This window comes from Cornus florida, unplaced genomic scaffold, assembly GCF_030987335.1.
Source record: "Cornus florida cultivar Cherokee Brave unplaced genomic scaffold, ASM3098733v1 CherokeeBrave_3.0.0_Hap2_Chr09, whole genome shotgun sequence".
NCBI lineage: Eukaryota > Viridiplantae > Streptophyta > Magnoliopsida > Cornales > Cornaceae > Cornus > Cornus florida.
This window is the reverse complement of record NW_026775579.1, coordinates 24,686,312-24,699,166: the sequence shown is the minus strand read 5'-3', so window position 1 is coordinate 24,699,166 and position 12,855 is coordinate 24,686,312. Positions and strand designations below refer to the sequence as shown.

The 12,855-nt window shown below is 36.6% G+C and overlaps 1 pseudogene; it reads right to left on the bottom strand.

Annotated features, from left to right (window-relative positions):
- Positions 1-5,743: 5,743 nt before the first annotated feature.
- LOC132275652 (small nucleolar RNA R71) lies at positions 5,744-5,842 on the bottom strand (annotated as a pseudogene).
- Between the last annotated feature and the right edge of the window lie 7,013 nt (positions 5,843-12,855).

The window sequence follows — 12,855 nt, the reverse complement described above, 5'->3', positions numbered from 1 at the left end:
CGAACTTGCTGCAAAACTTTACAAAATTACAAAAAGGCCCCAAAACGCCTTGAATAATGAAAATTTCAGAAACATGCTCAAACGAAAAAACACCGTGAATGAAAAAGATTCAAAATGAGAAAATATGAATAACGGAAGAAACGGCATCAAAAACTAAGTCCCGAACAGAAAGTTATGCTCCGAACAAGTTCGGCTGCAACTGGGTCCAGAAACTCTGAAACTGGAGAAAAATGAGCAGAAAGAATTTCTAAGAGTCCATGACTTGACGAAATGTGAAAATGAATCCCGTACGAGGATCTAGGCTCTGGATGAGGCATTTTGCAATAACTTTCGTTAATTGCACAATGGCCCCTCCAAAAAGTGAAAACTGCACAACTGGCCCAGAATGAAAATATCTTCCAAAAATATTTTCTTAAAAACCCCTAAAATAAAATATCTTCAAAATATATTTACGAAAAAAACCCCAAGAAAAAAAAATAATTCCAAAGAACTATGCATCCATGCCCCTATGGACACCGCGAACAACCAAAGTACTTTCTTACAAAAGTAAAGATACGTATTTCATGGAAACCACTTAGAATGAAGATATATGAAGTCAAAAACCAACTCTGAACACAAGAAGTGAGGTTATGCCAACAAAGTGACAAATGGGGAAAAGACAAAATAAGGAAAAGGACGAAAAGTGAATAGTGTCGAAAAACGAAAAATGTGGAAATGACTCGGTCCTCAAAGGAAGTTGTCAATCCAAAGAAAAGAGTCTCAGAATCACTCTAGAGCACTCGAGATGACACTAATCGACAAGAAACCAACTGGGAAGGGAAAAGACAACGGAAAAAATTTATTCGAAAAAATCCGAGTCATTACAGAAGAATGGATATAAACAACTAGTCTATGTAGATGATGTATGAACAAAATTCAAAGACTCATATATCCAAAGAGTAACTCATACTTTCCTCTCTAGATCTAGAACTTGATGTATCCATGGAAGAAATAATGGAAAGAGGAAGATGAAGAACTGTTACCTCTATGTATGTCTCTTGCAGATCTGTGATGAGAGTATGAAACTTCACTAGACACAAATATAGAGAAAATGTGGAAAGATTTTATAAGGGAAGTCTGACCCTCTTATGCTAGGAATTGGAGTTCTAAGTTTCCTGATTTTACACTTTTAGATCCTTAGACTCGAGCTTCAAGGGTAAGCGCTCGAGCATACCGACATAAATCCTTGCAAATCACGATGATGGAAAACTTGAGCTATGGGTACTGACGCTCGAGCTTGTCACTGCTGATGCTCGAGCCTCCACTTTCAGGCTCGAGCATTATAACAATTTTTTGATTTTTCTCAATTTTTATTTTCTTTTTCTATTTTATTCAAACCTAAACTAACCTAAACCTTAATGAAGACTAAAATAAACCTAAAATCTAGAAAAGAAAATAATTAAAAAAAAATAAAAATTAAAATAACAAAATTAAAAATTAAAAAATTAAAAAAAAAAAAAAAAAAAACAAAATAAACTATGGTACAACATACAAATGCTAAGTTTAACGTCGCTAGCTTGACAGTATGCTAAGTTTAACGTCGATAGCTCGACGAAAACCCGATCTCTCTAATCTAAGTAAATAGGATCATGAAGTTCTACTGCCTCAACTGTGCTTCTCTGCACACTACCCTCTATGTAGGGTTTAAGTCTTTGTCCATTGACCTTGGATAGTTGTCCATTCTTGTAATCTTATATCTCTATTGCACCATAAGGTGTAACAGAAATAACCATTTATGGACCTTCCCAACGTGACTTTAAACTTTCCAAAAAAAAAGTTTCAGTCGTGTATTAAACAACCAAACCTTCTTCCCAGTCTAAAAAGTCTTACGCAAGATATGCTTTTTATGAAATGCCTTAGTCTTTGCTTTATAAACCTTAGCACTCTCGTAAGCATCATTACATAATTCTTCAAGCTTAGTTAATTGAAGCTTCTTGTTAAAACCAACAGATGTCATATCGAAGTTGAATTTTTTATGACCCAGAAAGCTCTGTGTTTTGACTCTACAGGAAGATGGCAACCTTTACCATAGACAAGATGGTAAGGTGACATATCAATCAGAGTCTTATATGCAGTACGATAAGCCCACAAAGCATCATTCAGTCTATAAAACCAATCTTTACGATCTGGCTTAACCATTTTTTCAAGAATTCTCTTAATTTAACGATTGGATATTTCTAGTTGGCCACTTGTTTGGGGATGATAGGCAGAAGCAACTTTATAAGTGATGGAGTATATTTGGACCAAGGTACGGAAGTACCTATTATTGAAGTAAGCACCCCCATCACTAATAATAGCTCATGGCATACCAAATTGACTAAAAATGTTCGTTTGAATGAACTCAACCATGACTGCATGATCGGTGGTTTTAGTAGCCACTACTTCAACCCATTTAGACACATAGTCAACAACCACAAGAATGTACTCATTTTTATTGAACATAACAAAAGGACCCATGAAATCAATACCCCAAACATCAAAAACCTCAATACCTAAGATTAGAGTTAAGAGCATCATATTCCTTTTAGAAATCGATCTTAACTGCTGATGAACGCTGAAAAGTGCGTATTTAAACCCCTTAAGCTTAGGCATTCTAGTACCTTTATCTATCTTACTTTACCGTTTTAGATTGATTTTATATTATTTCCTTTTTCGGGCACTTATCCCGAAAATAAGCTAACTTAGCCAAATAAGATCTTAATTGAAGCAATTCTGGGATTAAACAAAGAAAGGAGCAAAGTGGAGAAAGAGGGAAGCAAATGAAGCCAAAGGTGACAAGCAGCAAAGTTCGATCGATCCAAGTTCAAGGTTCGATCGATTGAACTATGATCGATCTCAGCACTTCAAGATAGATCCAAGCCTAGACCCAAAAGAATAAAGTCCAAAAGTTCGATCGATCCAACACCACCCTTCAATCGATCGAACACTTTTGTCATTATTCAAATGATTGATCCTATCCATAGCTGTACCACCCACTAACCACTTTGTCCTTTTTCCATAAATATCTCTCCAAAATATCTCGGATTTGTCTTTTCCCAAAAAGCTCAACCAGTTGGATCGATCCAGCCTAAGTTCAATAGATCTCAGCCAGTTCGATTGATCCAAGTCCAAGGTTCGATCGATCGAACTTCCTCCAGTGCGAAAAAGTTAAAATTCCATCTCATTGAAAGTTGTCCTTTATCCAATCATTAGGGAATATTGTGTGCACGACCCCAGCTCATTTTGGGTGTCATTTTGACCTACCTATATAAGGATAAGGATTACTTTTTACAAAGGGGGAGCTAACATTATTTTCATATCATCTCTTGGAGAGGAAGTTTAGAGGAGGAGGAAGCTAGAGACACCATTGGAGTTCTTCATCAACAAAGAGCAGATTTCAACCATGGAGTTAGCCTTTGAGGGTTGGAGCAACATCACCATAAGTGGTAGACATCCTTTTGGGGCTAGAGTTGGCCCCAAGCATGCTTTCTATATCTTAATCTTGTGTATTATTGAGGGATTAGTGTTGTAATTGATGTTTTGACACTTTGATATATATAGATCTTGTTATTCAATGATTTATGTGGTTTAATGCTTCCAATTGATTATTTCATTCTATCCACATGTCTATGTATGCTAGAATAGATGTTCATGTGCTTGTCTCTAGATTTTGTGTTATTGATGCATAACTATGTGTATTGATGCTATAGATTTAGAGATTGTCAAAACATAGTGCGTAAAGGAATGCTCTTATGATTCTCTTGATGGTTCATGCTTATGCCTTGATGGATTATGCCTCTCCCCTAGTTTATTTTCATGCTAGTAGTGTAGGTGTAGTGTAGTTGTAGTGTAGTGTTAAATGGGAGGACAATCTATACTTGTTGTTTGATGATCCAAGCTTTTGAATGCAAGTAGTATATGTCTTTAACCTTGTGTTGTATTTGGATTGTGAGCTTAATGAAAGGATTAATGACTTGTTTTGATCTATTGTGCCTTTCACATGTTGTTTAGACAATATATGCTTCATTGCTTAGATATATTGTGCCTTTCACATGATGTTTAGACAATACATGCTTAACTAGTCATCCTTGCTTGTTGAATCAACCAAACACACACACATACACCAATATTGCAATACACCATTTGCCTTCATTAATCACTTGTCAATGATATAGAAATGCATTGCTTGGTGGTGATCTCTAAATCCCAAGATCTCTCTCTCTCTCTCTTACTCTTAATTGCATTCTTTTACTATCACTTAGTTTAATTTAGTTGCTCTCTAATCAACCAACCATCCAATTATTTAATCACTCGACCTACTACCCCTAATAACAATTCCACGACATTGCTCGATCCTCACAATCCCTTGGGACGATCCTTACTCACTCTTGCTTCTTTAGTAGTAGTGTTGGTAGTGGTTTTTATAAATTTAAACTTGACCTAAAAGGCTTTTCTTGAACCGCACATTCACTACATCAATTTTGGCATGTAGGAACGGCCAATCACTCGTCAAATTTTGGCGCCGTTGCCGGGAATTAATTGATTAGATTAGGCAACATCGGATTTGTGGAATTGATTAAGATTAGTACTCTTTTTATCGTGTCTTTACTTTACTTCTATTTTTCTTTTTGGTTACTTATTGTGTTGTTCTTACTTAACTAGGTGCATTGTTGGAGAGGAAGCAAGCAAAGGAGCCATCGAGCATTTAATTCAAGCAAGCAAAGAAAGTAAAAAGCTAAAAATTCTAAAAAATTTGCTAAGCTAAGCTTTAAATTTGGAGTTGAAGTGCTAAAGGACCTTTATGAGACTTTCTTTACTCAATCCCTTAGTTAAATCGTCGGCCGGCGTGGAGGCTTATTTTTAATTGTCTTGCATCATTGTTGTTAAAGCATGGGAGTATGAATTAAGTGTTTATGGAAGAAGTCTAATTGCATTGTTATGAAGGCATAGTGTTTGTCATTCTTTGTGTTTCTTTGTGTTTTGCATTGTGCATAGATGGACGTCATTCATTGAGACCAACTCTTGTCCCTCTTGATTTGCATCTTGAATCTATCGTTAGAAATCCTAGGGGAAGAGGAAGTTCAAATAGAGCCAATCTATCAATGGATGACCATAATGACAATCATGTTGAGGACCTTGGTCACATAGACCAACAAGGTATCCTTCATCCCAATGTACACAATGAGAACATACAAGTACCTTTAGGTATGCCTAGGCCATTCATTCACCAACCACCACAACAACAAGGCCAAGTTCTATATGGAATGCCAAGGCCAATGTATACTCCACAACCTCCCATTAACAATCAAGGAATTCAAAACCAAGGTGTCCATGTTGCACCTCAAGTAGCTAATCCACCTCTTACTTTAAGAGACCATTATGTGCCTAATGAGTATAATACACCTATATGCATCCAATTACCTCCATTTAGAGCACATCATTATGAAATTAAGCCACAAACCATTCAAATGCTTCCTAACTATCATGGACTTCCAAGTGAAGAACCTTACAAGCATTTGGATGAGTTTCTTGCAGTATGTTCCATCATAAAATATACGGACATGCCGAAAGAGGTTTTAAGACTCAAACTTTTTCCATTCACCTTAAAAGACAAGGCAATGTATTGCTTTAACAATCTTAGGCCTTTTTTAATCACTTCTTGGGCAGAAATGCAACAAGAGTTCTTGAAGAAGTACTACCCGGTTTCTAAGACCAATGCCATGAGAACCTCAATTTGAGAATTTTCACATGGGGTTGGAGAAACATTTCACGAGGCATGGGAACGCTTTAATGAATTGCTTAGGAATTGTCCACATCATGACATGCCCAAATGGCAATTAGTTCAATACTTCTTTGAGAGCTTATCGGACAACTATAAGGGTATGGTTGATGCTTCCATGGGTGGCTCATACATTGATAGACATGAGGATGACTTGTGGCATCTCTATGAGAGCATGAGTGAAAATTCTTTGTATAGAACACCATCATCCAAGAATGGTAGAAATTCACAAGGTAGGAAGAGTGTTGGCTTACATCAAGTCGACCATTCAAATGAAATAGCCGCTGAAATGAAGTCTTTATCTCAAAGGTTTGACCAATTTTTGATTAACCAAAACTCGGCGAACCAAGTATCTTCCTTCCCTAACCATTCTCATTGTGCATCAAATGAAACCTGTATGACTTATTCTAGTGTTCTTCATTCTACTTCTCATTGTCCTCGCGAACAAGTCTAAAATGAACCTAATGAACAAGTCAATTGTGACGGCCCAAGTTTTTCAACTCGGTGCGTCAGTGATGAACCGAAAAATGACCCGATAATGGATCCAAAATGTGGAAGAAAAAGACAAAACAATGGTCTCTAGAGATACAATATGGCTCTAAGACACCATTATGACCCTCAACGAGGTCACGGAACCTAAAGGAATCAAATGGGGAAATAACGTTTCAAAAACGAACAAGATTGAACCTAGGGAAAAAATTATCATTTTCAGATTAAAAGTGGGTGCCACCGAGCACACCATTGGAAAGACAAAGAAAAATCAATGAACTTAGACTCAAAAATCGCTTGATTCGGAGTCCAGATGAAGAAGATATGGCTTACGGAAGAAGAAGGGGCAAAACGGTCAAAAATAGCAAACCCAAGAACATCTAACTGGTTGGATGGCCTATCTAACTGGTTAAAAGGCCAAAAATAGAGACAAAAACGCTGCCCACACTCATGTAACCGGTTACGAGACCCCATCTAAACGTTTAGATGTGAAGGGGCAGTAAGGGTGCGACCCAAAAACCTGGCAGCAGTGGTTTTTCCGGAAAAAATGGAAATTTGAGAGCCTAGATGACATTTTCTGGAAAAACTCAAAGAAGAAACCCCCCTCAAAATCGAGTTTTCTACATGACTTCTAAGAAAAATAAAAAAATACGCACTATGAAATGCCTAAAATGTCCTCCTAAGAAAACTGGTCCAGAGGGTCCAAAAAGCTGCTAAATGGAAAAACAAAAGCTGAACTTCGGGATCGATTTCCGATGCCAAGACGAAATTTTACGAAAAAACACGAAGAAGAAACCCCCCCTAAAATCACACTTTCTATTCAACCATATAAAGAACGGAATTTATTTCCCAAAGAAAAATCCCAAAATACCCTTAGGTCAGAATATGCAACAAAAGTGTAAAATGAGTCCGTAGGAGACTCATTTCACCAAAGAAGAAGCTTTACCTGGAAACGACCATGCACGCAAACGTAACTTATCTAGTAAGATGTGCTACAATGGGCCATGGCCAAAAAATATGGCCGATAAAAATATGACCCCCAATGGCCAAAATGCCAAAAATGTAATTTGAAATGAAAACTTGGAATTCAAAACTATGAAATGACTTCAAAATACCGTTTGGCCTTTGGCCATATCTCATACATGTTAAATGAATTCTAGATAACGAATTTCATATGCAAAACACGCTCTAGTGCAAAATAGCATACTAAAACGCATGAATTTCATATAATCTCATTAAGGGCAAAAATAACATCCATGACACAAATGTGATTCTAAAAGAAGTTTGGCCCTTGGCCTCATGTCATATACATAAAATGAAAATCAAAAGTGTGCTTAGGCACACATTACAAGTTTCGAATCAAATATACACATTTGACAATTAAGACTACAATTGGCATTCTGAGCCAACCTTCATAAAAATGGAAGTCTTCAAGTCCACAAGTCATCCAAGCATAATGAAAGTCTCTACTTTAATTCTTGTACCTAAAATATGGCCCAGTATCGTAGGGGTGAGTAACATAAAGCTACTCTTAGGAAATGAGCATGCAACGACCTACGTTTTACAAGTTTGCATGATTCAATTATTGTGGTTCATTCCACTTAACGTCTATGTCAAAAGTGAGACTCAAGGAGCATCCTAGCTACCTAAGATCATTTCTAGCATCAATCACCTCATTCATGTACTTTTAGCAACATAGGGTCATGCTTACACAAAGCAACAACATAGGAGCATGCTTACACAAAGCAACAACATAGGAGCATGCTTACATAAAGCAACAACATATAGATTCTCAAGGTTATCAACTTGAAGTCTAAAATGCAACATCAACTAAATATAACAATTTAGCATAATTAGAATATCTAATACCACACATCAAGACATAGATTCTCTAGGTTATCAACTAGAAATCTAAAAGTGTGAAATCAACTAAATATATCAATTTAGTATGGATGTACTTAATAACATCAAAATCGTCAATAGCCAAAACCACAAGTCAACAAGGTAAACATGATTATCATCTTGGAATTGAATGCAAAAACAAATAGTAGAAGACTTGGACATCACGCTCGGAATTCTGCCGAGACCTCAAAGGTTTTTTCGGGCATTAACCTGTAGGGAAGACCACCCTAAGTGCGCACTATCTCAATGACTTAGAGGACTCACGTCCCTGTACTAGAGCCAAACCCTAGCCATCTCAACTCAACAATATTCCATGATTCCAAAATAAGCCAAATAAGTTCATAACTTATACATATTACTACTACATCGTAACAAGTTAGCAATATAACTCTCAATTGTGCATAATAAGCATTTCATATCCATAATGCTATGAAATCACAAGCCAACAATATATTCATATAGAAACATACTCTCATGAATATAAATTTAACAACAATGTCCTTCAATGCATATAACACAATCAAGTGAATACTTCACAAGTCTAAATCCATGATCTGAAAATAGAAGCACCTTCTAAAACATGATTAAATCCATGGATAAACAAGATAGAATCTAATTACATCAAAATAATTAAACTCTCTAGATTTCAAATCATTTCCAATTGGCCCCAATTTAATATATGCTAATAGACATATCATGGTCATTACATATATTCACACAAAAGCTTAATTAGGCCCATGAAACCACAAAATTAGATTTTAATTGATTCTCTTAATTAAAGTCTCTAAATTTTCAAACTCAACCAAACGCTCTCAAATTAAATTATGTTAACAAACATGCCAAAACTTAATTTAGAAGCATTATACAACTCAATTTCATGCAAGGTACGGCCATGAATTTTAATCTTTCACAAAAGATAAATATTAATTAAAAAGAGCAATTCTTATTTAATTAATCCAAATTTAATATATGTTAACCAACATGTTAAAATAAGATTTTATACCATGCCACAATTCAAATCAAAGTTATATATCATCATGAATTTTAAATCTTATACAAAGAATTAAAAATTACTAACTTTCTAGATTTCATACAAGGCATATCTATAAGTTGTATAATCATGCTAAACACTCAATACAACACACACAAAAGCCTAAAACATTCCCTACCTCTATTTGAGATGAAATCTCAAATCCCCACCAAAATAAATCGGCTCCGAATCCAATGAAACTCCTAGGTTTTGTCGGGGACAACGCCACGAACATGAATCCCAAGGAAGCCCCATCAAAAACACAACTTGACTTCAAACCCAAACTCAAGAAATGGCCAAAACGAGATTCCAATCGGTTGGAATCGAAGGCCTCGCCGAGGGGAACAATAAACACTAAGGCATTAAGGTATTTCATTGAAGGGAAGAAGCTTAAAAGCAGAGAGAGAAGATGGAAACCATGGCTATCTCTAGATCTAGCCAAGAGAGAGGAGAGAGAGAGCAAAAATCTGATTTTTCACTTAAAGGCCCCATATTTATAGAAAAACTCAAAAAGTGTCCCGAACAGACCCCGCCGGGTCTGGAAAAGTGAAATCTGAGCAGACGTACTCAAACGGCAAAAATCTATGAACAAAAAAGATTCCAAATGAGAAAATATGGACAATGGAAGAAACGGCATCAAAAACTGAGTCCCGAGCAGAGAGTTATGCCCAAAACAAGTTTGGCACAAACCGGGGCCAAAAACCCTGAAACTGGAAAACATCGTCTAGGAGGAAATTCTAAGAGTCCACGACTCGACGAAATGTGAAAATGAATCCCATACGAGGATCCAGGCTCAAAACAAGGCATTGAGCAATAACTTTCATTAATTGCACAATGACCCCTCCAAAAAGTGAAAACTACGAAACTGCCCCAGAATGAAAATATCTTTCAAAAGATATTTTCTTAGATACCCCTAAAATAAAATATCTTCAAAAGATATTTATGAAAAACACCCCAAGAAAAGAAAAAGTTTCCAAAGAACTTTGCATTTATGCCCCTATGGACACCGGGAGCAACCAGAGTACTTTCTCACGAAAGTAAAGATACATATCTCATAGAAATCATTGGGAATGACGATACGTGAAGTCAGAAACCAACTCCGAACACAAGAAGTGTGGTTACATAAACAGAGTGACAAATGAGGAAAAGACGGAATAGGGAAAAAGACAAAAAGTGAATAGTGTCGAAAAACGAAAAATATGGGAATGACTCGGTCCTCAAAGGAAGTTGTCAATCCACACAAAAGAGTCTCAGAAATCACTCCAGAGCACTCAAAAGGGAAAAGACAACGAAAAAAATTTATTCGAAAAATCCGGGTCATTATATCAATGTGGCTTATGTGAACCAAGGGAACAATCTTTATGGTACTCATTATAATCCAAGTTGGAGGAATCATCCGAATTTTTCTTGGAAAAACCAAGGAGAGGGCTCAAACCCTTCCCAAGGCGGTTTTTAAGGGAAGTACATTCCACCTCCATTTCAAAACCAAGGATCCCAAGGTTATAGACCTTATCAATCACAAGGGAATCAATTTGCTAATTCTCATTTTCCCAACTAATCTTATTCCCAAGGTAATACTAGAAGTCCCGCTTTTGAAGAGAAAGTTTTGAATACTTTGGGCACTTTAGAGGCTAACACTCAATTGCTTCATTCTCACTCTCAATCTATTGTGAAGCTAGAAATCCAAGTAGGGCAAATAGCAAGCACTCTCAATGCAAGAGAGAAGGGAAAGATGCCTATTAATGCCCCACCTAAGCAACAATATGTTGTGGAAACCCATTCTTTATCGGAAGGCCACACCATTGAACATGTTAATGCAGTGACTACCTTACGGAGTGGTAGTATTGTGGACAATCAAGTTGAAATGTCCAATGAAGAGAGTGAACCGGTGCAACCTCAAGTTGTCACCCATCCCGTTTCACATCCCATTCCTCCTTCATTACATATACATGACCTTGTAAATGAGAAAGTCTTGAAAGATGTCTTTAAAAAAGAAGTTTTGAAAAATGATATTGAAAATGTTTTGTTGAAAAATGATTTGAAAACTTCTTGTGTTGAGGAGAGTTCAAAAAAAAATTTTGAAAAAGTGTTTGAACCAAAGGTTCCATTTCCAGATGCCTTAAAAGGATCCATTTCAAAAGACAAACAAAAGGCAAAAACCAATGAAATCATGGAAATGTTTAGGCAAGTGAAAGTTAATCTTCCACTATTGGATGCAATCAAGCAAATTCTGGCTTATTCCAAATTCTTGAAAGACTTGTGCACCCAAAAGCGGAAGAACAAGAGCCAAGCACCAAGAAAAGTGGTTTTGACTAAGCAAGTAAGCTCAATTATGCAACATAACACTCTTCCAAAGTTTAAAGACCCCGGTTCACCCACTACATCATGCATTATTGGTGATCATATCATTAATCGGGTGCTTCTTGACTTAGGAGCAAGTGTTAACCTTCTTCCATATTCGGTTTATGTCAAATTGGGCCTAGGTGAATTGAAACCGACATCGGTAGTTTTGCAACTTACCGACCGATCCATTAAGAAGCCTAGGGGTATAATTGAGGATGTTTTGATAAAGATTGATAAATTCTTATTTCCCGTTGATTTCGTTGTCATAGACACGGAATCGGTTCCCAATCCTAAGAGCCAAATTCCCGTTATCCTTGGTCATCCTTTCTTGGCAACCGTTAATGCCAACATTAATTGTAGGACGGGAATAATGAAGATCTCATTTGGCCACATAAAGGTGAAGTTGAATATCTTTAATCCCACACCCAATTCATTTGACAAATATGAAGGAGAAGTTAATGTTGTAGATAAATGTCATGATCTTCAATGTTAAGGAAATGAGCTTTTGTGTAAAACCAAAACTTCTAAAGAATCATCTTCAACCTTGCATTATAAAAGTCTTGTTTTAAACTCTTGCTTTGAAAGGGCATGGAAGCCCAAAGGTTGTGATTGCATAGACAAGGGACCAAAGATTTCTTTTGAGCTTAATCCAACAAGTTCTTCAAAGAACCATTTGTTGGGAGGAGTTCAAAGCATCTATCACCCCAACAAGGAGGGGATGCATTATAACATCTTTGATCCGGGCTAAAAGAGCCCAATGTCTTGCTAGAGATGTTAAAGACTAGCAAAAGCATTCGTAGGGTGTCAAAACCTTATTCCTCCTTTATTTCTATCTTTCATTTTATTTCTTGCAAAGTCTAGATACTTGTTTTTGGTTCATATGCATTTCAAGGAACTTTGGTGAGGATTGCATAAGCTTTCATGTCATTATTGAGCATTCTGCATAGTTCGATCGATCTCAAACTTGAGTTCGATCGATCGAATTCCATTCTGCATCCAACACTTAGAAAAAATTTCGACCTGCAGAAACCTGCATCCAAATCACCTCTTTATCCCATCGTTCGAACTAACTCCTAGATCGATCAAGAGACCTTCGATCGATCTAACTTCCAAGTTCAATCGATCTCATGATTTAACACTTAGCAAAATTTTGAGCCTGCATCAACCTGTATATTTCAGCTCTCTGTCTGATCGATCGAAACATTCCAAGATCGATCTGAAAGTTCTTCGATCGATCCAACTTCCAAGTTCGATCGATCTCATATTCCAAGACTTAGCCAATTTTCTGAACCAA